Source organism: Helianthus annuus, chromosome 10 (assembly GCF_002127325.2).
Source record: "Helianthus annuus cultivar XRQ/B chromosome 10, HanXRQr2.0-SUNRISE, whole genome shotgun sequence".
Lineage (NCBI taxonomy): Eukaryota > Viridiplantae > Streptophyta > Magnoliopsida > Asterales > Asteraceae > Helianthus > Helianthus annuus.
This window is the reverse complement of record NC_035442.2, coordinates 47,707,987-47,735,454: the sequence shown is the minus strand read 5'-3', so window position 1 is coordinate 47,735,454 and position 27,468 is coordinate 47,707,987. Positions and strand designations below refer to the sequence as shown.

Genomic DNA, 27,468 nt, shown 5'->3' with positions numbered 1-27,468 from the left:
CACGCGAGGACCCTAGTGTGGTCACCGGTACGTTTCTCGTTAACAATCACTTTGCATCCATATTATTTGACACTGGTGCCGACTATAGCTTCATGTCTGTGGAATTTAAACGTATGCTTGGAATAGAATCTAGTAGATTAGATATTCCTTATTCTATAGAGCTAGCCAATGGTAAACTTGTTGAATCGGGCGAAGTTGTTAGAAGATGCACATTAGAACTTGGTGAGCGAAATTTTAGCATCGATCTCTTACCTATTCAATTGGGTAGCTTCGATGTAGTGGTCGGAATGGACTGGTTGTCCAAGAACAAATGTGAAGTTATTTGTCACGAGAAAATCATTCGCATCCCTCTGACGAATGATGAAACTCTCATTGTACATGGAGAAAAACGAGACGTGCCTCTACGAATCATCAGTTCCATGAAGGCACAAAAGTGCTTAAGGAAAGGATGTGTTGCTTTCCTAGTGCACGTTGTAGATAAGAAGGCTGAGGAGCCTGTTGGATTTGAACCCTACCAGAGGAACAGATAATGTAAAGCCAAAACCGGATCACATCAGAGGACTACAATAAGCAGTAGTTTACTCTTTGCTTTCCCCTTGACAGTGGCATTATAACAGCTGATGGATCTTAAGTACTGCTCACTACAACAACTGATGAACCAAACACTGATGATACTCTAAAGACTGCTGAAGACAAACACTGTTGCTCTATCTACTGCTGCTTCTTAAGTACTGCTGAAGCCACAAGCACTGCCCACTGAAAGACTGATCACCTTTGAAGAAAGCACTGATGTTCGAGTAATCAGTGCTTAGGCTACAACACTGGAACATGAACAGTGTTAGACTTGTTTTGTATTGTTTTATCAATCAGTTGTTAGACATCAGTAGTGTTGTATAGATCAGAGTTTATAGGTTGTTAGGCTGTTAGAAGTCACTATCATAGTGACGTCAGCTAAGATGCTTCAGTGGTTTGGTTTGCCTATAAATGTAACAGTACCATGTAGTGTTACATTTGATTGACTGAGTTGGTTTCTTCTTCTTCAGTCCAATCCTTTCATCTTGTGCAACCAACCTTGGGTATCAGGCTGAGGGGGAGCATAGTATTGTAAGCATGCTTGTAATCTTTTGATTTTCATTGTAATCATTCGACTCAAAGTAAAACAAGTGTTTAAACATACTATTCTCTTCTATGTTTGTGTATACAAAGTTTGTATACAATTCTGCTGCACTGTAACACCCCAAATTTTGTATGTCGTAGTAGAATAATTTAATAGTGATGATTTAATAATAAGGAATGGTAAAAATAGATTTTTACCATTTTGAAAGTTTTATAAATAATAGTAAGCTTAAAACCCTTTTATGTAAATGAAGTTAACCAAAGAAAAGTAACCAAGTTAGTATGGGAAACAACAATTTGGATACACCTTAAAAGACAAGGGGCTAAATGTGTAAATTGAAGTGAAACTTGATAAAAGAAAAGAGCCAGTGATTTCTCCTGGCTATGTACGATCGATCAAGAAAGGGGAGCCAAGGGGGAAAACCCTAACATCCTAAAATCATTCAAATTGAAAGGGGAATCAAAGATTTATCGAATGCATGAGCCAGTAACTTTGATTATCTAAGTGAATTTGATATCAAGTAAGTTAAATTTTACGTTTTGGTAAAGTTTGATAAAGCAGGTTATGGAAGTTGTGGTTATGTATTAAATTAAACATCTTTGCTAGATGGTATGAAAAACTAGGAGTGTAAATTATGCTTGAATATGTTATGTTGATGAACTTGGGGTAAAAACCCATTTGAATGTCATAAAATGATCAAAGATTTGTGAAACCCTTTAGGCTAATTAGTATGATGTTGATGATTGAAGCAATATGTGGATGAAATTTTTATAAGTAATGGATTTAGAACTATATGTTCATAGTTAGGATGGTAAATTGTGGAATTTGGGATGTTTATGTTAATCAATGAATGAATTATGGAAGTTGTGCTTAAGATGCTTGTACATTATGCTAAATGAACGTTACGCACACAACATGTTCGATGAAATGCCTAAGTGGGTTTAGTTATGGTTTTATATGAATACTTGATAAGTTGATGTAACACGTTTATGGTAAAGACGTATGTGACTAGTAGACATCATAATGTGCGGTAAAGAATATGAAAGCAATAAAAGCTAAGCATATGAAATTATGATGTATAGGGGCAAAGAAAGAAGAAGGAACAAGTCTATCCAAGGCACAAGAAATGCAAGACCTCGGTAAGTTCATATGAACTTTATGTACTCTACTTGTAGATTTATGAATGATAATATTTAGTACTATGAATTTAGTGTAAGTTTCCTTATGATTCATGATTGTATAGATGCAAAGAGTTATATGGAGAAATGTCCAAAAGATAATGTTTGAAGTAAATTTGAAACAACCCGTCTAATGGGTTGGAATGATAAGTAGAATGAGTGTTGGAATGTTTGAGAATTTGACTTTTTCATAACGGGTCAAATAATGTAAGTATAGTGAAAGATATGGTACGTAGCGGTTCATTATAAATGAATCGGAAAGTGGTATGATGAATGTTTCTGAATGAAGATGATAATGTTAGTAAAGTAATATCTTATGTTAACGGGTCGAATAATGATACGGAATTAAAGGATTTCAATTGTTATGTATTACGAACTAACAATGTTTTATGGTTATGAATGATAGGTAAATCCCATGCTTAATCGCGGCGCGCTCGAACCGAACACACCACATCGCCCGTCACACGCTTCCGATTAATGTTGTCTTTTGTAAAAAGGGTCAAAATAGCTTTTGTTAAGTAAATGTAAGGCTTATGGTTAGGATGTTTGTAACTAGTTTGGTTTTTATCTCTTTTGAGTAATTGGATAAAGTACTTATGATGGACCTTGTATGGTCATAACCTTAACATATTTTGAAAAGTATCGTAGGACCTAATTTAAATTATGTTGTTAAAACAGGGGGTAAGTTCTTATTACAAACGGGTCATGCCGAAAATTTTGTAAAATCGTACGAACTTTATGTTATTAGTCGAATGTGAAAAGTTGGGCGTTTCAAGTTGGTATCAGAGCCCAGGTTTGAGAGATTCAAGTATTAGAGTAAGATGCTTGAACTCAAACCAAAAGCTCGTATGAAGGTGTGTTCGTTCCGCGGCGCTATGCAAGTAAGTAAATAATAAAGTTGATATGTTTATAGTAAGAAATGAAAAGAACTTTATAGGTTATTGTTTTGAAACTGATATTAAGGTAAATAACGATGTTAAGTGGGTCCGTGTTTGAATTACGGACCCGTAGGAAAAAGAATCAAGTAAAACGGATAAGCGGTTTGAAAGTTACGGCCGTTTTCGTAAAAATAATAAGCCGAAAACGTATAAGTTAAGAATTTCCTTAACCCGGATGTTAAATTTCAAGTTCACATGATAGAATGTTAATTTACGATCATGTAGGAAGAAACGGGAGGTAAAACGGATAAACGGTTTGAAGGTTACGGCCGTTTTCGTAAAAATGATTAAACCGGAAAATCTGTAGCTGGGCTGCAGCGTAACCTACGACTCAGCCGTAGGCTACGGTACTGGAGGGGCTGTTTTGTTGATTATTCTGTAGCTGGGCTGCAGCGTAACCTACGGCTCAGCCGTAGGCTACGGTACTGGAGGGACTCTTTTGTTGATTATTAATGGACTGTAAGCTACGGTCTGTAGACCGTAGCCTACGGCAGGATTGATAAAATTGTTATATGTTGTTGTTTGATGATGTATGAGGTAAATTATGATATTTAATAACTTTTTACACTTATAATACTAACATTTAATTTTTTTTAATGTGGTTTAGGTCCCTAAGTATAGGGAACTCGTTCTAATCAATTTCTAAAGCCTTGTAAACAATGTTAAGATAAATTTGATATTAAGAAAGATAAGGGAAGGCATGTATATTTATGAAAGGATGAGAATGTAAATCGTTGTGATCAAAGATTATGATCTACATGATACGGTATGATCGTCAAGGACGATGATGTATAAAGTATGCATTATAAAGTGAATGTAATATGCTAACATGAGTTCCAATATGATGAAGAGATGCATAATAAAAAAATCTAATGAATGTAATGAATGTTTTATGTAGATGGCGGACAATGTAAACGTGAATGATAATGAAAGCATGAATATAAGTTGACTAACACGAAGGCTATTAGTTAAAGAACAAGGAATAAGAAGTAAGTGTAAAAATGAATGTATGTTTTGATTAACATGTCTAGAATGTTCATAATGAAGGATAGTATGGTTTTATGACCTACGGAAATGAATTATTGAAAGCAAGTAATGCATGAATGATAAATAAAAGAATGATACGGTATCTAATAAAGTATGTAATTGTAGATGGCGGGTGCAGTGAGTGTAAATGATAATGATATTACCAATAATGATGGTAAAGATGATGCTCTATGATAAACAGTATGCGGTGTGGTCACGAAGTGACCGTTAGCACCGAGAATGATGAATGGTATGGTGTGGTCACGAAATGACCGTTAACACCAAGAATGATGAATGTTATACGGTGTGGTCACAAAGTGACCGAAAATACTAGGGATGATGAATGGTATGCGGTGTGGGCACGAAGTAGCCGTCAACACCGAGGATGATGAAAGGGATGCGACATGGTCACTAAGTGGCTATTAACACCCGGAATTATGAAATAAAAGCATGATAACCATAATTAAAATGACAATGGTCAATAAGACGTAAGCATGATGGCATGAAGTAACATATAATGAAGTGAAAAGTATATATAAAATTAACGAAAGTGTAATAAGTAAGGGAATGAAAGTCATTGAAATATGTTAGGCATACTGACATATTTCCTAAACTATGATGTAGAATATTTCTTAAGGAAAATCCAATAGTTTTGTTAAAGTTTCTGAAAATGCAACCTATGATAATTAGGATCCTCTAAATGTCAACCCGGTCATGTCGAAATGTTTCGAAGTAAGAACATATATGATGGAAGGTTGTGAATGAAGTTCTAGTTGTGTTTATCAACCCTATAATGAGAGATATGTGGTGTGGTCATAAAGGACCGTTAACACCTAGCATGAAAGAAAGGAAAGTATAAAAATTTAAAATGTTAGAATGAAATGAAAATGACAAAGAATAAATTTTAATAATGATCTCAAATGATATAGTAGGTGGCTGATGAAAACGAAGAAATTGTTAAGAAAATATGTTCCGAGTAGCGGATGGTGCGAGAAAGTAAGTAAGAAGGATTAGGGATTCTATTCCCCTATGAACGAAAGGCATGCATAATGTGGCCTATCGTGACCGATGTTGATGATGATGTACAAGTGGAATGAAAGTTATTAAAACATGATTATGAATACATCAATGTAACTTGAGATGACATGGAAAGTATATGAAGTAATGAATGTAGAAAATGCCTAATGTAGATGACAGACAAAAGAAATACAAACAATAATAAATGACATAGTAGGAAGGAAGAGCAATGATTGCGGAAGAGGACGATATGGTCCTAGGATGTAATGAAAGGTAGGAATGATAAGTACGATTAAGCTTAGAAAATATTGAACATGAAAGGATGATAGAATTTCGAGTGTAATTTGGTCCTAAGGATGAAAATTTTTCGAACAAAAGTAAATGTTAGTAGAATTAAAATTTTAAAGGAAGATGTTTATGTGGTAAGTAGGGATAGAGCCTTAAGGAAGGGTTGTAGACAGATGAAAGTTAGAGTCGTTAGGTGGGAAGGAAAGTAAGAAAGCAATTGAGGAGATGCTTTTTCCCTACCTAACTAAAGATAAGTATAAGCATAACAAGTAAGTGGCACAGATAGCCTATATGTATATATATATATATATATACATAAGTGATGTGCATGTGCACGTATGGGAGATATGTTGCCGCTGGTTGTGGGAATACGAGTAGGGATATGTTGATAGTTAATCGTCGTAAACCTAAACGGTAAATACGAGTAAGAGTAAAACAAATGACAAATGTGGTAAACATGTGATGATGTAAGTAAATATATATACATACATAAGAAGATGTTGAGGTAATAAGATTATGATGAAAGAGGTATGCACCGAACACGTTGCGTATTAAGCATGTGATGATCGACTTATGAGAACTAAAATGAATAATGGGCTAAGATCTAGATGGATGATTTAAGCACCGACGAGAATAGAGATTTTGAAAGAGATGGTAAAAGGATAACAAGTATGGTTAGTAACTTGGAAGGCAGAAGTAAATGACTCATAACGCTAGTTAGTAAATTATAATTTTCATATCAATACAGGAAATAATGGCGGCTCTAAATTCTTGTTTATTGTAGAGTGCGATTATTAGATATTTTGAAATGTCATGATGGAAAGATAGTAAGAGTTGATCCGCATATCGGAAAATGGGTAGTAGAAAGGAAAGAAAAGTGAGGAACTGTTAAGAAAGCGGGGTACACAATTAGTACGCCAAGTTTTGAATAATTAGAAAGAACTGTATGAAAGATGTAAAAAGTTAACGTCGAAGGAAATTAGAATGAAAATATAAGAATGCGTAACTGTCAGAGGTGGAATGTTACATGAAGAGGGGTTGAATGAAATGTAAAAATATAATAAACATTTGAATGGATATTTGAATAAGTCTTACCTTCTGTCGAGCTCCCTATCGTATGTGAGGAATTATTAGAAGATAAACCTCTAAAGAAATGTTCGAGAGTTAAAGTTTTATACGCATGATTCTTGATTCGTATTATGAAACAACCCTACGTGGTAGAGTGTAATCTCAGTTATCAAATGAATGGTCGTCCCAAGTTTTATGTAACTCATACGTAAAATGGAGGGGCATATGTAATAAACTTATAATCCCGTATGTGGCGAAACCAATGTTGATAAGAATTAACCTTTTGAGGTACAGTGATAGGTAATTGCCTTAGTATTACAATTGTTAGAAGGAATGACGTATGTATGACAGCTATGAAATGTGATGACAAGTATAGCGGAGTATGACACCTCAAATGTAATATGAGTTACTTAAACGTAAGTATTGATTACACGATCATATTGATAGCGTGATTAAAGACTTATGTTGACCCTTGTAACCTAGGGGGAGACGGTAAAGAAGTTAGAGCAAGATAGTATGTACACGATTGTATAAACGTATACGTTAAGTTGTGGTTAACCATGCAGTACGAAGGGATACAGATAAACTCGCCAGAATGTATGTATTCAGATTTCGGGGACGAAACCATCTTTAAGGGGGGTAGACTTGTAACACCCCAAATTCCGTATGTCGTAGTAGAATAATTTAATAGTGATGATTTAATAATAAGGAATGGTAAAAATAGATTTTTACCATTTTGAAATTTTTATAAATAATAGTAAGCTTAAAACCCTTTTATGTAAATGAAGTTAACCAAAGAAAAGTAACCAAGTTAGTATGGGAAACAACAATTTGGATACACCTTAAAAGACAAGGGGCTAAATGTGTAAATTGAAGTGAAACTTGATAAAAGAAAAGAGCCAGTGATTTCTCCTGGCTATGTACGATCGATCAAGAAAGGGGAGCCAAGGGGGAAAAACCCTAACATCCTAAAATCATTCAAATTGAAAGGGGAATCAAAGATTTATCGAATGCATGAGCCAGTAACTTTGATTATCTAAGTGAATTTGATATCAAGTAAGTTTAATTTTACGTTTTGGTAAAGTTTGATAAAGCGGGTTATGGAAGTTGTGGTTATGTATTAAATTAAACATCTTTGCTAGATGGTATGAAAAACTAGGAGTGTAAATTATGCTTGAATATGTTATGTTGATGAACTTGGGGTAAAAACCCATTTGAATGTCATAAAATGATCAAAGATTTGTGAAACCCTTTAGGCTAATTAGTATGATGTTGATGATTGAAGCAATATGTGGATGAAATTTTTATGAGTAATGGATTTAGAACTATATGTTCATAGTTAGGATGGTAAATTGTGGAATTTGGGATGTTTATGTTAATCAATGAATGAATTATGGAAGTTGTGCTTAAGATGCTTGTACATTATGCTAAATGAACGATACGCACACAACATGTTCGATGAAATGCCTAAGTGGGTTTAGTTATGGTTTTATATGAATACTTGATAAGTTGATGTAACACGTTTATGGTAAAGACGTATGTGACTAGTAGACATCATAATGTGCGGTAAAGAATATGAAAGCAATAAAAGCTAAGCATATGAAATTATGATGTATAGGGGCAAAGAAAGAAGAAGGAACAAGTCTATCCAAGGCACAAGAAATGCAAGACCTCGGTAAGTTCATATGAACTTTATGTACTCTACTTGTAGATTTATGAATGATAATATTTAGTACTATGAATTTAGTGTAAGTTTCCTTATGATTCATGAGTGTATAGATGCAAAGAGTTATATGGAGAAATGTCCAAAAGATAATGTTTGAAGTAAATTTGAAATAACCCGTCTAATGGGTTGGAATGATAAGTAGAATGAGTGTTGGAATGTTTGAGAATTTGACTTGTTCATAACGGGTCAAATAATGTAAGTATAGTGAAAGATATGGTACGTAGCGGTTCATTATAAATGAATCGGAAAGTGGTATGATGAATGTTTCTGAATGAAGATGATAATGTTAGTAAAGTAATATGTTATGTTAACGGGTCGAATAATGATACGGAATTAAAGGATTTCAATTGTTATGTATTACGAACTAACAATGTTTTATGGTTATGAATGATAGGTAAATCCCATGCTTAATCGCGGCGCGCTCGAACCGAACACACCACATCGCCCGTCACACGCTTCCGATTAATGTTGTCTTTTGTAAAAAGGGTCAAAATAGCTTTTGTTAAGTAAATGTAAGGCTTATGGTTAGGATGTTTGTAACTAGTTTGGTTTTTAACTCTTTTGGGTAATTGGATAAAGTACTTATGATGGACCTTGTATGGTCATAACCTTAACATATTTTGAAAAGTATCGTAGGACCTAATTTAAATTATGTTGTTAAAACAGGGGGTAAGTTCTTATTACAAACGGGTCATGCCGAAAATTTTGTAAAATCATATGAACTTTATGTTATTAGTCGAATGTGAAAAGTTGGGCGTTTCATGCACTTTACATAATTTTGTATTCACTGAATGTTCATTTTGTACAAACAAACATAATCATGTCAGCCTCGGATCCTAACAATTGGTATCAGAGCCTGGACAGTCAAATTCGATCTAACCATCAATTTGACATAACAGTTCAGCTCACAATTCATTGATACTAAGGTTGGTCGTATTTCAGTTGAAAAACAGAGTAACGAGAAATCATGTTCAAAATGATGACTCAAAAGCTCTGTAAAACAACCAAGATGTCATAAGATTCACAAATCTCATACAACTGATGATGTCATGCACAAATCACTCATAGTTTCCAGATCTGGAAACTTATCTGAAAACTATGGTGTGTTCATCTACATTCAAAATTGATTTCAACTGTTGTTATGAAATTTTGTGATGTTTTTATATTTTACACTAAAGTATGCACCTCAGATCAGCAAAACCTATGTTCATCTAAACACTAGCGTTCTGCTGACATAGAAAGAGGGAAATAAAGCTTTAGTCAAAATTCTTATGTGCTCAAAGGCAGGTTGAGAATCCTCAAAAGGACTAAATCAACTTTGTCAAAACACATTAAGAAAATAAGGTGTCAAAACAGTCCTAATCATATGTAATGTGAGATCTGGTAATAAAACATGCACAAATGTGGTCAGATCTCTCAAAACATTACTCCAAAGTGATTCTGGACTAAGCGTGTTCAAAATAAAATCTCCCAGTGAGTATTTCTGAACATGTGAATAAAAAGGGTAAAAAGGGAAAAAGAAAATGAACAAATCTCAAAGTGTGGTTATCTCAAAACTTTTGAAATCAAAAGAAAAGAGTATAAGCATAAAACACTCTTGAGGTTAAAGTTGGGTTAAACAATGGGATCATGCAACTGTGTGCATTCATCAATACAGGAATTGTTCAGGTATCTATGACATTCCCAGTGATTCACCTTAAAAGAAGAATTTACAATCGATTGACAAGAAAATGACCCCAAACAATGGTCAAGATAACTTGAGAATGATATGATCATGAACTTATTGGAAAGCTGTCAGATCCTTTTGATAATTTTCAAAACTCCTTTTATTTTTTTTGGGGTTTTTCTCAAATAAAACCAGATATATATTACTTCTTGTAAAATATATTCTATACTTTTACTCATTTTTGTTAGTAAAGTTCATCTCTGGTCAGGATGCAATTTCCTTATTTTTGTGTGAAATTACTATCCTTAAATCTAATCAAAAGGAAATGGCACACATACCAAGGCCATGTTAAGCTCAAGTTTGGTTGTCACAAATCAAAAATTGATTGCAAATTGATTTTGAACTACTGAGATACTCATGTTCTAGTTCAAGTAATTAGACACAAAATAAGTTGTTTTAGTAGAAAAAGTTTTCATCATCTGGGATGTTAAACCACTGTCTGGAATAATGGACATTTGGCAAAACCTTGAACAAAAATATCTGTAGATAACTGCTGGCAATTTAATCTTGATAATATACATCTAAAATATATTTTGTTAAGAATAGCAATTCTGGTGTTCAACAGATGCTAGATAAGATATTGTGCTTTCATAAGACAAAATCAACTCCTACATCTGGACAAGCAGATGCTAAAATTAGTTGTCAAAAGTCAAAACCCTGCTGCAGAAACAGTTGTTACACAAATGATCCTCATTATTGTTTTCAACCACTGTTGTTCCTTAAATGCTGTTGTGCTTCAACATCTGCCCTCTAAAGTCTGTCCACTGCTGATAGTCAACCTCTGTTTCTTGCAAAAACACTGATGTTTAAAATCATTGTTCCATCCACTGATACACCCACTGCTTCATTTCATTACCATTGTAACTACTGATGATTGATCCATCAGTGGTTGTCAAAACAACTGTCCTCCATTATTTACTATTTCATCAGGGGTTGGCACGTGGTCAGTTTTTAGCCGTCAGATCATTATAACCGCTGCCACATCAGCATTCACTTTTTCCCTGAACAAAACCTGATTAAACCCAAACAGGGGCTCACACTGTAGAATTGAATTCCAAACATTCTCTTCACAAAGCAGTTTCCCTCTCATAACTACAAAAACCTTCTTCGATCTTCTTCATCAAAAATGACGAAACCAAAATCGAAGTCAAAATCAAAACCATCTTCTTCCTCCACCCCATCAGACGCCACTCAAATGGCCGTTGAAACTACGGAGATTCGCTACAAATCTCCTCACAACTATGTGGGTATACTCATAAAACCCACAACTGACAACACCTTCGACTCCATCATTGACATCTTATCTGCATCAAAGTACAAAACTTTGATAACAGCAGACGCTCCCATTTATCTTCAGACCCAGAGAGAGTTCTGGAAGAATGTCACCCTTGAAAAACAAGGAGACATCATCACAGCCATCACCTCCTCGATACAGGGTAAGAAGGTTCAAATCTCTCCACAATCCATTTCTGAAATCTTTAAACTCGATTATTTGAAAGGAAAAACCTCTTTTTCTAAAGACGAGTTGAAAAAGGATTTCATAAACAGGGGCTATGCAGAGCAACCTAAAAGGGATACCTTACAAAAAGGTTATTTTCCTTCTGCACCCAGATTTTTATTTCACACATTGTTAATGTGTGTTTCTAATAAAACAACGTCTTTTAATGAAATACCAACAAAAATTCAATGCCTGGGGTATGCAATTTTAAACAATAAAAACTTTAATTACTCCCAGGAAATATTTGATGATTTGGTAAAAAACGTTGATAATAAGGCATTTCTGCTCTTTCCACAATTTCTAAGCTACTATTTTGAACTAAAATTTGTAAAGGAAGATGCAAAATTGCCCAAACAAGGTGCCTCTTTTAAAATAAACTGCTTAACACTTGAAACATTCTCTAGAATGTTGACACCAATAAAAACAAAAGCAGAGGTGCCTGAGCAGAATTTAGCAGATGAAACTGCTCCTCAGGTATCTACTGTTGAGCCCACTGCTCCAGGTGATCAACGCAGCACACCCACTACTTTGAAACCCACACCTGCCACCACAAAAAGAACCAAAAAGAAAATATCCAGAAAGCCCACCATGCCCAAAACAAAGGCATCTCTGAAAGATGAGATCCCAGAGACAATGCCAGTGACAGCACAAAAGTCACCAATAACCACTGCTGCTACTTCCTCACAGCAGGTGGAAGAAAGATCTCAACCCCAGCCTCAAACTCCTCCTGCATCCTCACAAAAGGATCAGGTTGTAATCATAGGGACACCAAATTATAAAGCTCTGGATCCACTCGGATCTATCTTCCACAGTCCAGATTCCAAGGACATGTCTCTTTCAACACCCATACCCTCACCAATCATAATGCCACAATCAATAATACCCCTATTGCATGCAGTTGATATTGCACAGACACAAACCAGTTCCTCTCTATCACCCATTACTGAGAGTATACCTCCACAAGTGACTGGGTCTGATGCTTATACCTCTGCTATCCCAGCAACAACTGAGGAGGTTACACCCCCTGAGTTACAAGTAACCCTCAGTGGTAGTTCAAGTGGAGCAGCAACTACAACTGATGGATCAACAGATCTTCAGTTGGACAGTTGTTTCATTAATAAGACTCCCTTGAAGGCAATTTCTTCCACGGCAACATCGGTAACCACCAGTGAGTTGATTTTAACCACCGGTACCATCAAAGGTTTATCGAGTGCTGAAGAAAGAAGTCCCCAGTACCAAGAACAAGGGGCATCAATGGATGATTTTTGGGACTCAGTTCCTAAGTCACACATTGGTACAACCACTACTGGTGGGGATTCAGATGATCCTACTAATGTAGGTGATGATTCAAATTATCAGGAATTGACGAAAAGAGTTGAAAAACTTGAAGATTCAGTTGCTAAAATTAAAGATATGGTGCAAGAGATTTTAAAAGCTCAAAAAGCACAAGCTACTGCTGTTCCTGCTCAAGCACCTGCACAACATGCATTTGCTGCAAATGAGCTTTGGAATATTTTTCAACCCATGCTTGAAAAACAGCAACACATGGCTGATCAAAAGCATGTTATTCAAGTACAAATGCTGACCAACATGGTGGAATCAAGGTTTAAAGACACTCAAGCAGATATCAAGGCTATAAAGGCTAGCATACAAAAGACTGCCCATAGTGGAAAAGTTCCATCTTCCATCCTCTTCATGGATACACCCCTTGCAGATAATGCCAAAAAGGGGGAGAAAATCAAGTTAAGAAAGAAAGGAATAGAAGATGGGCTGTATATTGAACCAGAAGAAGAAAAACAGTCATCTAAACCACCTCAAACCACAAAATCCAAAACTTCAATTCAAACAGCTGATACATCAGTACTTACAAAAACTGTTGTCAGTAGCCAAACAGCTGCCATGTCATCAACACACACACACCTCCAACACACACCATCACAACCACTGTTCCACCACCATCTGTGTCTACAGCACAAAAACCACCATTACCATCACAAACAGCCAAACCATTATCACCCCCTGCCAAAAAGCAGAAGACAACAGATGTTACAACATCTGTTGTAATTGCAACAGTGGTTGAAACACCAGTTGTTTCAACTACTGTTAGTCAACCACTGATCACCACTCAAACAACTGCCATCATAACCATTGCTCAAAAGCAGAAGACATCTGCTGATACATCAGTAGTTGTAATGACAACAGCAGTTGAGACACCAGTTGTTTCAGCAGCTGTTAGTCAATCATCCACCACTGCTATCACCTTTCCTATATCACAACCAAAGCTCCTCAGTAGAAAAAGAAAGCCAATCCCTGCCAATGAAGGAATACATGATCCTAATGCTGCAAAATATCCACTGGAACTTGAAGCTCTCAAAAATGAGATGAGGCAATTCTATACAGAAGAAGATCCTTCAAAAGAAGATTCTCCTCACTCATAGGCTACATGCCACCAGAGGATATGGATGATTACCTCAAGATCAAGGCAAGGCAAGCTAAAGTAAAAGCTAAGGTTGATAGTGAAAGTGAAGGTCTAAGCGACGAAGACATTGCTAAAAGACTGGAGTTCTACTTCACAAAAGTAAAGCAGATAGAAGAATTTGCACAAGAGCTAATCAAAGAAAAGGCTGATCGAAAGAAAAAGTTAAGGAAACAGTATCTAGCCTACATCATGAAAGAGAAATTCTATCCTGCTGAAGAACAACAGTTTGAAGAATGGCCATTAGTTGCATTAAAGCATGAAGCTGAGAGGATTGACAGAATCAAAGATGATCCTACAAAGAAGAAAAATGCTCCAAACTGGAGCAAATACAAAAAGCTCATTGTTGACCTCACTGCTGAGTACAAAGGAAAGAAAAAGGAGCTGGTGGATGCAAAAATGGATACTGCTGAAGCCATATCAAAATGGTCCAGGCAGCAGACTGATGAAGCCTATAAAAGGCTAAAGAAAAGAAAGATAACTGCTTCAAGTGCTTCAAATAAACGAGAACATATGATGAAACTTGAACAGCAGATTGAAAACCTCAGAACAATGTTCAAATCAGCATACAATCCTATTTTTGTGTCAGACCAAAAAGAAGGTAAACAGCTGACCGAGGAAGAGGTCAAAGAAAAAGAAGCAGAGTACTTCAAGGACACCATCATGAAAATGGGGCTGAAAGAAGATAGCTCAACAAAGCTTCAGAACCTTTTTGAGAAGGTGTTAAACAAACTTGCATCACCAAACACTGCAACAGACATGTCAGAAATTGAAAGGCAAGAGCTTATTGAACAAGAAACTGCAGAAGACATAGCTGCAGCAAACAAAGTCATTGAAGAAGCCTTCAAAAGAATGTCTGAAAGTTTGCAAGTGTTTACAAGGCCATCATCCCCCAACTCATCAAAGAATAAATCTCTCCCAAGAAACCCATTAGGATTTAAAATACTAAAGTGGATGTCTGATCAAAAGACCCACGTATTGACTTTGGTCAGATCCAATGGCGAAATGAAGTACATATCAAGGAAAGAAGCACTTGGCCTTGGTGTTGAAGATCTGCAGGATCTCCTTGAACTTACATTGTGTAGGGATGAGGATGACCAGAGTTCCAAGGAATTTGAAGCTGAATTTAAGAAACAAGCTAAGGAACTCTTGATGAGAAATAAAGGTCCTGAATAATGAAAGGTTTTGGCATTATCTGTTCCAGGGGGAGATTGTTGGATTTGAACCCTACCAGAGGAACAGATAATGTAAAGCCAAAACCGGATCACATCAGAGGAATACAATAAGTAGCAGTTTACTCTTTGCTTTCCCCTTGACAGTGGCATTATAACTGCTGATGGATCTTAAGTACTGCTCACTACAACAACTGATGAACCAAACACTGATGATACTCTAAAGACTGCTGAAGACAAACACTGTTGCTCTATCTACTACTGCTTCTTAAGTATTGCTGAAGCCACAAGCACGGCCCACTCAAAGACTGATCACCTTTGAAGAAAGCACTGATGTTCAAGTAATCAGTGCTTAGGCTACAACAGTGGAATGTGGACAGTGTTAGACTTGTTTTGTATTGTTTTATCAATCAGTTGTTAGACATCAGTAGTGTTGTATAGATCAGTGTTTATAGGTTGTTAGGCTGTTAGAAGTCACTATCATGGTGACGTCAGCTAAGATGCTTCAGTGGTTTGGTTTGCCTATAAATGTAACAGTACCCTGTACTGTTACATTTGATTGACTGAGTTGGTTTCTTCTTCTTCAGTCCAATCCTTTCATCTTGTGCAACCAACCTTGGGGTATCAGGCTGAGGGGGAGCATAGTATTGTAAGCATGCTTGTAATATTTTGATTTTCATTGTAATCATTCGACTCAAAGTAAAACAAGTGTTTAAACATACTATTCTCTTCTATGTTTGTGTTTACAAAGTTTATATACAATTCCGCTGCACTTTACATAATTTTGTATTCACTGAATGTTCATTTTGTACAAACAAACATAATCATGTCAGCCTCGGATCCTAACAGAACCGAAACTCGAAGACATTCCTGTAGTGAAGGAATTCCCTGATGTTTTTCCCGAAGATCTGCCAGGACTACCTCCGCAAGGACAAGTCGAATTCCGTATAGACTTGGTTCCAGGAACCGCTCCTGTAGCCAAGGCACCCTATCAGCTTGCACCATCCGAAATGCAAGAATTATATATACAACTTCAGGAGTTGTTGGATAAAGGATTCATAAGGCCAAGCTTCTCACCCTGGGGAGCTCCAGTATTGTTCGTGAAGAAGAAGGATGGAACACTGCGGATGTGTATCGATTACAGAGAACTGAACAAGCTCACAATCAAGAATCGGTATCCACTACCGAGGATTGATGACTTATTTGATCAATTGCAAGGATCAAGCTATTATTCCAAGATCAATCTTCGATCTGGATACCATCAGTTAAGGATACAAGAGGAAAGCATACCAAAGACTGCATTCAAAACACGCTATGGGCACTACGAGTTTCTTGTAATGCCATTCGGACTGACGAACGCGCCAGCGGTATTTATGGATCTGATGAACCGCGTATACAAACCATATCTCGATAAATTCGTGATTGTATTTATCGATGATATCCTGATTTACTCGCAAACGAAAGAAGAACATGAGCAACACCTCAGAAGCATACTGAAAGAGAAACTATATGCAAAATTCTCAAAATGCGAATTCTGGATTCGCGAAGTACAGTTTCTTAGTCACGTTGTGAATGAGAAGGGCATTCATGTAGACCCATCCAAGATAGAAGCCATAAAGAATTGGGAAGCCCCAAAAACCCCAACTGAAGTTCGACAATTTTTGGGCTTAGCGGACTATTATCGGCGATTCATTGAGAATTTCTCAAAGATAGCTCAACCGCTAACAACCCTCACGCAGGAAGACAAGAAGTACGATTAGGGTGATAAGCAGGAAGAAGCCTTCCAACTGCTCAAAAATAAGCTATGTGATGCACCGATACTATCCTTGCCTGAAGGCACTGAAGACTTCATGGTGTACTGTGACGCTTCGCGTCAAGGGTTGGGCTGTGTGCTCATGCAACGCCAGAAAGTCATCGCTTACGCTTCAAGACAGTTGAAGGTGCATGAAAGAAATTATACCACCCACGACCTCGAGCTAGGCGCATTGGTATTCGCCTTGAAGATCTGGCGACAGTATTTATATGGTACTCGGTGTACAATCTTCACAGATCACAAAAGCTTACAACACATACTTGATCAGAAGGAATTAAACATGCGCCAGTGGCGATGGGTCGAGCTGCTAAATAATTACGATTGTGAGATTAAGTACCATCCTGGAAAGGCAAACGTTGTAGCAGACGCATTAAGTCGAAAAGAAAGGGTTAAGGCCCTAAGGGTTCGAGCATTGGAAATGACGATTCGAACGAACCTCACAGCACGTATTTGTGACGCCCAACAAGAAGCCCTTAAGATGGAAAACCGTAAAGCTGAAAACCTCCGAGGTATGTTGAAATATATGGTGCCAAATGAAGAAGGAGCCTTATACTTTAAGAAGCGTATCTAGGTTCCGCTCTATGGCGGTATTCGAGAAGTCATCCTTGATGAAGCGCATAAATCGAGATACTCGATCCATCCAGGATCGGACAAGATGTATCAAGACTTAAAAGAATACTATTGGTGGTCGAGACTCAAGAGCTATGTTGTTGTTTATGTTGGAAAGTGCCTAACCTGCGCTAAGGTTAAGGCTGAATATCAGAAACCGTCCGGCCTGCTACAACAACCAGAGATACCCATGTGGAAATGGGAGCAAATCTCGATGGACTTCATCACGAAATTACCCAGGACCACGAGAGGGCACGATATGATATGGGTGATAGTCGATCGGTTAACGAAGTCTGCGCACTTCCTACCGATCCGAGAAAAAGACAGCACTGGAAAGCTTGCTAAGATATACTTAAAAGAAATTGTGGCACGTCATGGAGTGCCTATCTCAATCATTTCAGATAGAGATGGACGCTTTGTCTCAAGAATCTGGCAATCCTTTCAGGAAGCCTTTGGATCTCAACTAGATCTGAGCATGGCATTCCATCCACAAACGGACGGCCAGAGCGAACGGACTATACAAACATTAGAAGATATGCTCCGCGCTTGTGTTATGGACCTAGGCGGCAGCTGGGATACTCATCTACCTTTAGTTGAGTTTTCCTACAATAACAATTATCATACGAGTATAAAAGTCGCACCGTTCGAAGCTCTGTATGGCCGCAAATGCCGATCGCCTTTATGTTGGGCAGACGCTGGAGATAAACGTATGGTTGGCCCTGAACTTGTACAAGAGACAACCGACAAGGTTATGCAGATCCGAGATCGCATTAAGGCGGCTCGAGATCGACAAAAGAGCTACGCTGATCGAAGACGAAAACCATTAGAATTCAAGGTGGGAGACAAAGTTTGTTGAAGGTCTCACCTTGGAAGGGCGTAGTCAGATTTGGAAAACGTGGAAAGCTGAATCCACGATACATCGGACCATTCAGGATTTTAGAAAGAATAGGTACCGTAGCATACAAGTTGGAATTACCGGAAGAACTTAATGGAGTATATGATACGTTCCATGTATCCAACCTCAAGAAGAGTCCAACACAAGAAGACGTGATCATCCCTGCGGATGAAGCATATTGATGACACCGTCCGATTTACAGAACAACCCGTTGAGGTTACAGACTGGAAAGTCAACAAGACCAGGACGAGCACTGTCAAACTTGTCAAAGTACGTTGGAACTCTAAGCACGGACCCGAGTACACGTGGGAACGTGAAGACCAGTTCAAAGAAAAGTATCCCCACCTGTTCAAGAAGACTCCGGCGAGAGTTAGTTCAGCCTGAATTTCGGGAAAATTCTTTTAAGGGGGGGAGACTGTGACAACTGGCACCAAACCGGTAATTTCCGTACACTTTAATTATTATTTAATGACTGCCAATTATGTGCTTAAATGTCAACATTGTTTGATTACATGACATACTTGTGAATTCATGCACGTTTTATACTACAAGAATTACTTTATGCATTAATGAACAGTGTTGCGTCAGAAATTCTAGTAAACTCACCGATAAGACACATTGTGTCAACAATTCTGCAGAAAGTAGTTAGACAATAAAATTGGAGCCTAGGTGTAGGTCCAACAACAAGAATACATTAAAACCCAAGAGTACATACAAGGGTTTATATTTAGACTTTCTGGAAGCTAAATACGCACTAAAAAGCACCCGAAATACACTTTAAAAGCTGAATTTTATACAATTCAGCAAAATTCAGCAATATAACAAGATTGTTTCATGCAAAAATACAACAAATTAATCCAGGATACTTCCCTAAGGGTCGGGAATTGAAAGGGTTACAAAAGGGTACTTAAAAGACACTAAACGGTGCAATTTAGCACTTTAACAAACCGGTATCTAACCGAACACCCGGACATTACCCGGAACATCAAAATATTATTAGAAGCATTGTTTTAATGTTTCTGAACTAGTTATGGTCCCCGAACACCATAGCACCCCTTATAACCTTATAACATAACAACACACTAAATCCCTAAACTATATACTTGGAACTTAACTTATTAATGAAATTAGAGATTAGAAAGTTGCACTTTAACCCCCCCCCCCATATGTTGGACGGTCATGGTGGTCCCACCAAAGATCTTACTTGATCTCATGAGATTGCAAATGATCTTGCTTAGATTTCATTTAGATATTACAAGATTTCATAAGATTGTGAAGATATGAATTGTACTTGTGAAGATCTTATGAAGATATGGCCTATATATAAGAACATCATCTCTCATTCATCTTCACAACACCAACCAAACTTCTCCTCTCTCCCTCTCATTTCGGCCGAGAGCCACACCCACCACCACCATCACTTCCATTTCAAGTTTAGGCAATCCAAGACCATCCAAGGGGGTTAGAAGGTGATTAAAGGAGCTTGGAGCTTGCGGATCATTAAGGACCACCTTCGTTTGCTTTTATTCACCCCATCTTCATCACTTGTTTCTTCCCTAGCTTGAAGCTAGTAGTAAGCATCTTGAACACTCTTGTTTAACTCCATTTTAGTTGGTTAAAAGGTATAACAGGATGATTAACTCTAGAACACTAAAAGACATAAACAAGAATCATGAACATAAAGCTTATACATGATGATATTTTGATGAAATGATGTTGTTTAGTGGAAGTATAATGTTAGTTTGTTGGTTACTAGAAATATTGATGTTGATCAGTACATGAATCTTGCTAGATTGTGATTAAACACATGATCTAGCAAGTTAGGGGTTGATTATGTGCTAACATAAGATGATCATCCTCTTGTTAAGACATGAACTTGATGAATGAGTGATTTCTTGGAAAAATATTAAACAAGCAAGCTAGTAATCTTGTGAATCTAAGATTCATGAGTGGTTTTCCAAAGGAACCAAGTTTAAAATGTGATTTAAAAAAAAGATCTTGGTTTTTACTCAAACCTACATTATTTTTAGTAGAAAAACAAGTGTATGAACACTTATGAGACAAGAAAAATACAAGAGAAGTATTTTTAGAAAAATCATCTTACAAGTTGTAAATGACTAAATCTTTAAGTAAAGTGATTTACAAACAAATAACCATGTTTTTAAGGGTAACTAAATCTACTAAATAACATGGTAAGTTATTACCAGATGATTACAAAAACTTCAAGTTCATGATATAGTGACTTACATGATTTTGGCACTTGTTAAGTGTTGATTTAGTTGCTGATTGTTGTGATGACTTTAAAAGAAAATAAACACATGTTTTGAAAACATGGGAAACCTCCATTTTTTTGGGAAACTCTGTCAAAATTTCTATAGAATTTTGACACCTAGAAAAATATAAGTTTTTGAGAAACTTATTCCCTAAAAATGTATCTAAAAACATTTACTAAGGTTTCCCTAATTTTTGTGTTAAGAAATGATGATTTCTTCAAGGTTAAAATTTATATTAAGTATGTATATTTTTGAGAAAAATATATATATTATTTGATCACCAAATTTTGTGCTAAGTGTATGTAGTATGTATTATACATGATAGTGTATTAGGACTTGAAAATACACTAAATACTCCTAAGGAGTGAAAATACAAAAATACACATACAACATACTTAGACAAATACAAGAAAATATATTTATGAAAATATATTACTTGATAGAATAAATAACTTGGACAAAATACATAATTCGGGAGCAAAATACAAGATACTTATATTTATTTTTTTGAGAAAATAATATAAGCAAGACACTTAGTTAAAAATATAAATTATTTTTAACACAAGAATACATATACAAAAAAAAATAGTGACTTGTACTTGTGCGATACAAGTCTAGTGACTAACGTTAATAAAACACGTTTAGGTCACGACGCTAGATAAGCAAATCCGGTGAAGTTTACGACGCAAGAACGCAAAGTTGTGAGTTCATGCTCCCCCTTTTCTTTTAACTGTTTTCAGTTTTATAACTTTGGAGGTGAAATACATGTTATAAATGTTACAATGTTTACAAATGGTATGATGGATACAAAAACAAGAAGCACTCTTGGTGATAACTAGTACCAAGTATGATGCGTTTTGAGGAGTGATACGAGAAATCGTGTCACGAATAGGGTATTATAAGCACCATTAATCGTGTACATACTAAGACCGCAGAACAAAAGGTTAGATCTAACGGGTGACCGGGCAGCCACACTCTTGATGAGAACTAGTACCGAGTAGTGCTTTTGTGTCTCCGTCGTGAATGACAACTAGAAAAATGCCTATGGTTTGGTGACTTCCTATGTCGTGTCACATGTTAATGGCCGTGCAACCCATTAACAACCCTGATACATACAAGAATACTTTATAGTTCATACCACAAGAATACTTTATTTGTACGAGGTTCGTACACAAGAATACTTTATTTGATTCATACCACAAGAATACTTTATTTGTACAAGAATACTTTATTTACACAAGAATACTTTATTTTTACAAGACACATATCACGTTTTCATATAAAGTATACTAGCGTGAAATAAAAAATTGCATGAATTCACACCAACATTATGTTGACGTTTTTCCAAAACTCACATGTATTTCAGGTGACTAAAAGTGGATGTGCGAGCGGTCCTACTCATGCTCTTGGATGTCGTTTATGTTTATCCTTAAATAAAGTTGTAAACTCTCAGACAATATGTTGTCACGTGATGTAAACACTTAAACTATGTTTTCCGTTATGTAATGGTAATGGTGTTTGAAGTTATTTTTATGAGCATGTAGTATGTTTACCAATCGTATGCAATGAAAACCTTTCATGATCACACCTCGTGCTTCCGCCTTAGAAAGGGGTGTGACAGGTAGTGGGCTCAGGTTGTAAAGGTGAAGAAGGCTCAGGTAAGTGGGTTGGGCTCGAAGGATGGGCCTAGGAATTTGAGGTGGAGGTTGGGATGGGTGTTGGGCCTGGTAGAACGGTTGGCAAAGGTGGGTCAGGCGAGGTACAAAGTGGGAAAACGTGGGATGGGCCAAGGTTATTAGGGTCGGTTGTAGTTGAGCTTGAGGTGGATGGTTTTTGTGATGGTAAATGGGATGGAGTGGAGTAGGAATTTTCATCACAGAAAGTAGTAATGGCTAATATTTGCAAGTCTAGTTTGTTAGCAGTACCTTCAAATGGAAAAGAAGTTTAATTGAAGCGAGCATGGCGCGTAATATAGATTCGATTAGTGGCTGGATCGAGACAACGAAAACCTTTATGAACAGTACTGTAGCCAATGAAGACACATGGAAGGCTTCGTGATTCTAATTTATGCTTTGCATAGTCTCGTAAATAAGGAAAAACGAGGCAACCATGGACCCAAAAGTTGGAGTATTGAGGCACCTGATTAAATAAAACTTCAAATGGAGACTTGTTCTCTAATAAAGAAGATGGCACCCGGTTAATAATATAAGTCGCCGAGGTGAAGGCATCGACCCAAAATTGAGCAGGAACATTAGCATTAAACAACATGGCAAGACCTGTTTCAACAATATGGCGGTGTTTCCACTCAGCACGCCCATTTTGTTGAGGCGTGTATGGGCAAGAGTATCGATGAAAGGTTCCATTGTCCTCAAAGATTTGACAAACTGTGTGATTAACAAAGTCGGTACCACCATTACTCTGAAAAACCTTGATTTTTCGCGAACATTGTGTTTGAACAAGTTTAATAAATGCAGGTAAGACCGAATAGAATCCAGTCTTAGTTTTAAGTGGGTAAAACCACGTAAACCTGGAGTAATCATCCATAAAAATAACATAATAACGAAAGCCATCAGGAGAGGTAATAGGAGCAGGTCCCCACAAATCACAATGAACCAAATCTAATGGAAAAGAAGCACGTTTTTCATTAGAAATAAAAGGTAGACGTTGTCCCTTAGCAAGTTGACAAGAAGCACAAATAATAGGTTTAGGCAACAAAGATGTAACAGACAAAAAACCAGACTTGTTCAAACAGAAATCATATCAAAAGAAATGTGTCCTAAACATGCATGCCATAACTCAAAAGATGCTTTATTGGATACATCAGCAACAAAAGCTCGCAGGCCATCCTTAAGCACATAAAGTCCATCAGCACATGTTTCTTTAGCGAGAACCTGTTTTGTCACCCGATCCTGAATATGAAAATAATGTTGAGAGAATAATACATCAACAGGATGATCAGAAGTCAACTTGCTTATAGATAATAATTTCTTGGTAAGATTAGGAACAACAAGGACATTATGTAGCTTAATATTATGGCAAAGATTATATGACCCCGTGTGAGTAATGGGAAGTTGCTTACCATCTCCAAAAACAACTTTATTATTACCTTTGTAAGGACTAGAATGATGAAGGCATTCCTCATTCGGGGCCATATGATCAGTAGCTCCAGAATCACCTGTCCAGTCTGGAGTATCAGCAATGACATGGCACTGGGCATGGAATGCCTTGGCTAAAGAATCATCCAACGAAGGAGCCTGAGTTGCATACGTATGAAGATTCGGACAAGCCGATGCATAGTGGTCGTTGGTACGGCAAAGTTGGTAGTGCGGTGGGCGACGATTGCTGCCACGGCCCTTAGTAAAGGAACCACGAGAAGAACCACTGTGAGAAGAGGAGCCACGACCCCGACCAAAGTCACGCCGTTTCTGGGCAGTAAACGCAGGTGGTGGGGTGACAGTGCCATGAAGGGACTGTAAAAATAATTCATGACTTTCTGCTTGAGCAACAAGATCCCGAAACAGAGGAGCCGGCTTGGTCACACGTAAGGCGGTAGAGAAAACCTCAAAAGAGGGTCCGAGCCCACAAAGAAATCAATGAAGTTTGTCGATATCAGCAACCGGGTGTCCGATTGCAGCAAGTTGTTCACAAATATGCTTAAAACGGCGAGAAAAATCCGTAACAGAGGATGTACCTTTAGTTAACTAACGAAGAGAATCACGCAGAGACTGGATACGTTCAACCGAAGCATTTCTGTAGGCGCTTCCTAAGGCTGTCCAGATCTGGCGTGCACCAGTGAGACCAAGAACCTCTGCTGCAGCCTCCTCGGTTTAGGAAGAGAGGAGGAGAAGAGCAGCTTTTTGATCGTTGGTAGTCCAGGAGACAAACTCGGGATGCGGTTTGGTTTTATTATCTTCCATAACAGTCTCAGGCGGTGGTTTAGAAGAGCCGTCGATGTGACCTGAGAGGTGATGAAGGGCCACTAAAAGGTGCATTTGATTGCGCCACACCAAATAATTTGAAGCAGAAAGTTTGATAGGGGAAAGGTGAGGGACAGTCATGGTGGTAAGGGAATCAGCAGCGGCCATAGGTACCAGGAAGAAAGAAACGCAGGGGAGAGGGAAAAGAAGGGAGGCGAGTAGGGGATTAGGTTCAAGATTTTGATTAGGCTGATACCATGTAGAGATGGTTAAGATCAAACTCAATGAATAATTGAGGGATTTGAGTGTGTATTTATAATAAAAGTTACAAAGAATTCTCCCATAATTAAGGAGAATAAAACAAATGAAAAGGAAACAAGATAATACAAGATAAATACAATAATTACAAAGATTATAAATCTTTACGGCTAATACTATGTGTATGTGCTCTAGAAGGTGTGGTATGTGAGGAAAAAAGTGTGCTACAATTGTATTAGACTAGAAGGTATGGGGGCCGGCTGAGGCCCGGCTAGGACCGGCGCCGGTCCCCTACACCGCCCCCCTCCCATCCGTTCCAGCGAGTCCAGCAATCCACAGCCGAAGTCGACGGGCCGGCTTTCTCTCTCTCTCTCTTCTTTCTCTGTCCTCTCTCTCTGTCTTTCTCTCTCCTCTCTATCTCTTTCTCTCTCTAAATAATCAAATAAATTAAATTTTTTAATTGTTTTTATAAATTATGTGGGGCCCCATCCTCCACCCTCCTCAAAAGTGAAGGAGGCCCATCCTCCACCCCCTCAAAAGTGAAGGAGGCCCATTCTCCACGAGCCGGTAATATGACGCCCAGATAGCGGCCCATCCTCATAGGGATGGGGCTCACCATACCCTTTAGTCTTAAGTAGAAGGTGAGGCTTTCACATTCAAGTGGTGGTATGCCTGACGGCTGACGCCCGTCAACATGACATCCCATAACATTATAACACAGTCTTACATAAATAATTATTAAATTGTAATAATAATATGTACTAATCACAACGAAATTGATTTGAGAATTAATAATCTTACGTGAATAATTGCAAGTCTAATCACAACTTTCATAGTGATCGATTCAAGAATTAATAAGACAGCTATTAGGTCATTCGTAGTCATAAGACTTTTTTGTGGGTGTTATGCGACATATGGCACGCCATGTCATCACGGAGCTTTATGGGGTGTTATGCAACTTGAGGCCGTAGCCATAAAGTCCCTTTATCATCATTACTCAATTAATTAATTTTCAACTTTTTTTAATTAATTTCTAACTTTTTTAAATTAAAACCCTTTAATGTTAAATAAAAAACATTAAATAAAATAAGTTTTCATAATTGCAGGGACCAAATATGTTAAAAACCAATTTTAAAAATCAAGTTTTAAAAACAAATTTTAGATATTTGAGAAAATGCAGGGACCAATTATGTATAAACCCTTCTTCCTTCTTCTATACCTGCAACAAAACAGAAACACAGAGCAAAACATATGTATGTATATATGTTTGTGAGTGAGGGGAAAACCAGCAAATAAAAAAAAACAAATACAAATTCAAACACCCCATAGCGCCGCTATGGAGCTCGCGCCCCACCCCTCTTTTTCTTTCATGACACCCTCCGTCCCGGTGTTTGGCAGCGCCATTGGACGCTATAGCCCCTTATACCGCCCCACTACAGAGGACTTAGAGCATTCACATCCAATCCATCAAATTATACATACATTCCACTAAAAAACAACTCCTATATCAATATATTTCCACTAAAAACAAATACTTTTTCTCTCTCCTTTCAATTAAATAATATTATCATTTCCTTTTTCTCCCACTTTCACTCACAACCACTTTCAAAATATATTAAAAAATTATAACGGGTGAACAGTGTCCTCCCAAATATACAGATGAACAGTAACATTTTCTCTCTCCTCTACTCACAACCACTTTTTATACCCTTTATAATATAAAAACCCCTCCTCACATAATTTGATGGTTAGAATGTGAATGCTCTTACCAAGTCAAAATTTACAAATTGCAACCCCATCTAATAAGTGAGATGTTTAAAATTGTCAGTAAATAGATATTGACCCTATGTTTCAAGTCATATTGACCTTATGTCCTAAGTCATAATCTCTAACTATAAATCAGTAAAATCTAACGAGTTAGAATTTCTAACAAGTAAAGGTTCAGAAGTTGCAAGTCAGTAAAATTAGCTACTAATTAAGTAATCGTTTGTTATTTTGAACTTATAAACACTTAAACTACAATCAAGATCGAATATCAAGATTGGAAATTTTAAACCAATTGGTTAACACGTGTACATTTGTTTAATCTAACATGTTACACAAGTACTTGAAGATTTATGTGAAGTTTTGTAACAAAAGACTTGGGTAAGTTGTCAGTATCACTTAAAAGACTTGTCTCGTTTTAAGGCAACATAATCTCAAAATTATAGTTTACGATGAAAGAAGATTAGGTGTGATTTTTATAACGACGAATCTATTTACTAGATATTTGATGAAAGAACTGTGTGCATTACATTCATATTATAAAGTTCAAGGAGTTTATAAATGCTAGTTGAATCCTATTAAGCGTTAGAGTCTGCTTTATTTAATCGTGGTTTATCCACTTGAAATATTGTACCATCAATTAGGGGCACAACTTTTAAGGTGCAAGGGGTGCATCCGTCCCTGTCAATGTTTCGGTTAGTAGTGTAAT

General features: G+C 37.1%; 2 long non-coding RNA genes across 2 annotated transcripts; both read left to right on the top strand.

The window, feature by feature from the left end:
• Window positions 1-1,508: 1,508 nt before the first annotated feature.
• On the top strand, window positions 1,509-2,876 carry LOC110882373. Its single transcript, XR_002560077.2, has 3 exons — window positions 1,509-1,637; window positions 2,200-2,256; window positions 2,702-2,876. It is a non-coding gene; the product is annotated as an uncharacterized LOC110882373 (long non-coding RNA).
• A 4,676-nt stretch (window positions 2,877-7,552) lies between these two features.
• On the top strand, window positions 7,553-9,010 carry LOC110882372. The gene is made up of 3 exons (XR_002560076.2): window positions 7,553-7,688; window positions 8,251-8,307; window positions 8,753-9,010. It is a non-coding gene; the product is annotated as an uncharacterized LOC110882372 (long non-coding RNA).
• Window positions 9,011-27,468: the final 18,458 nt, after the last annotated feature.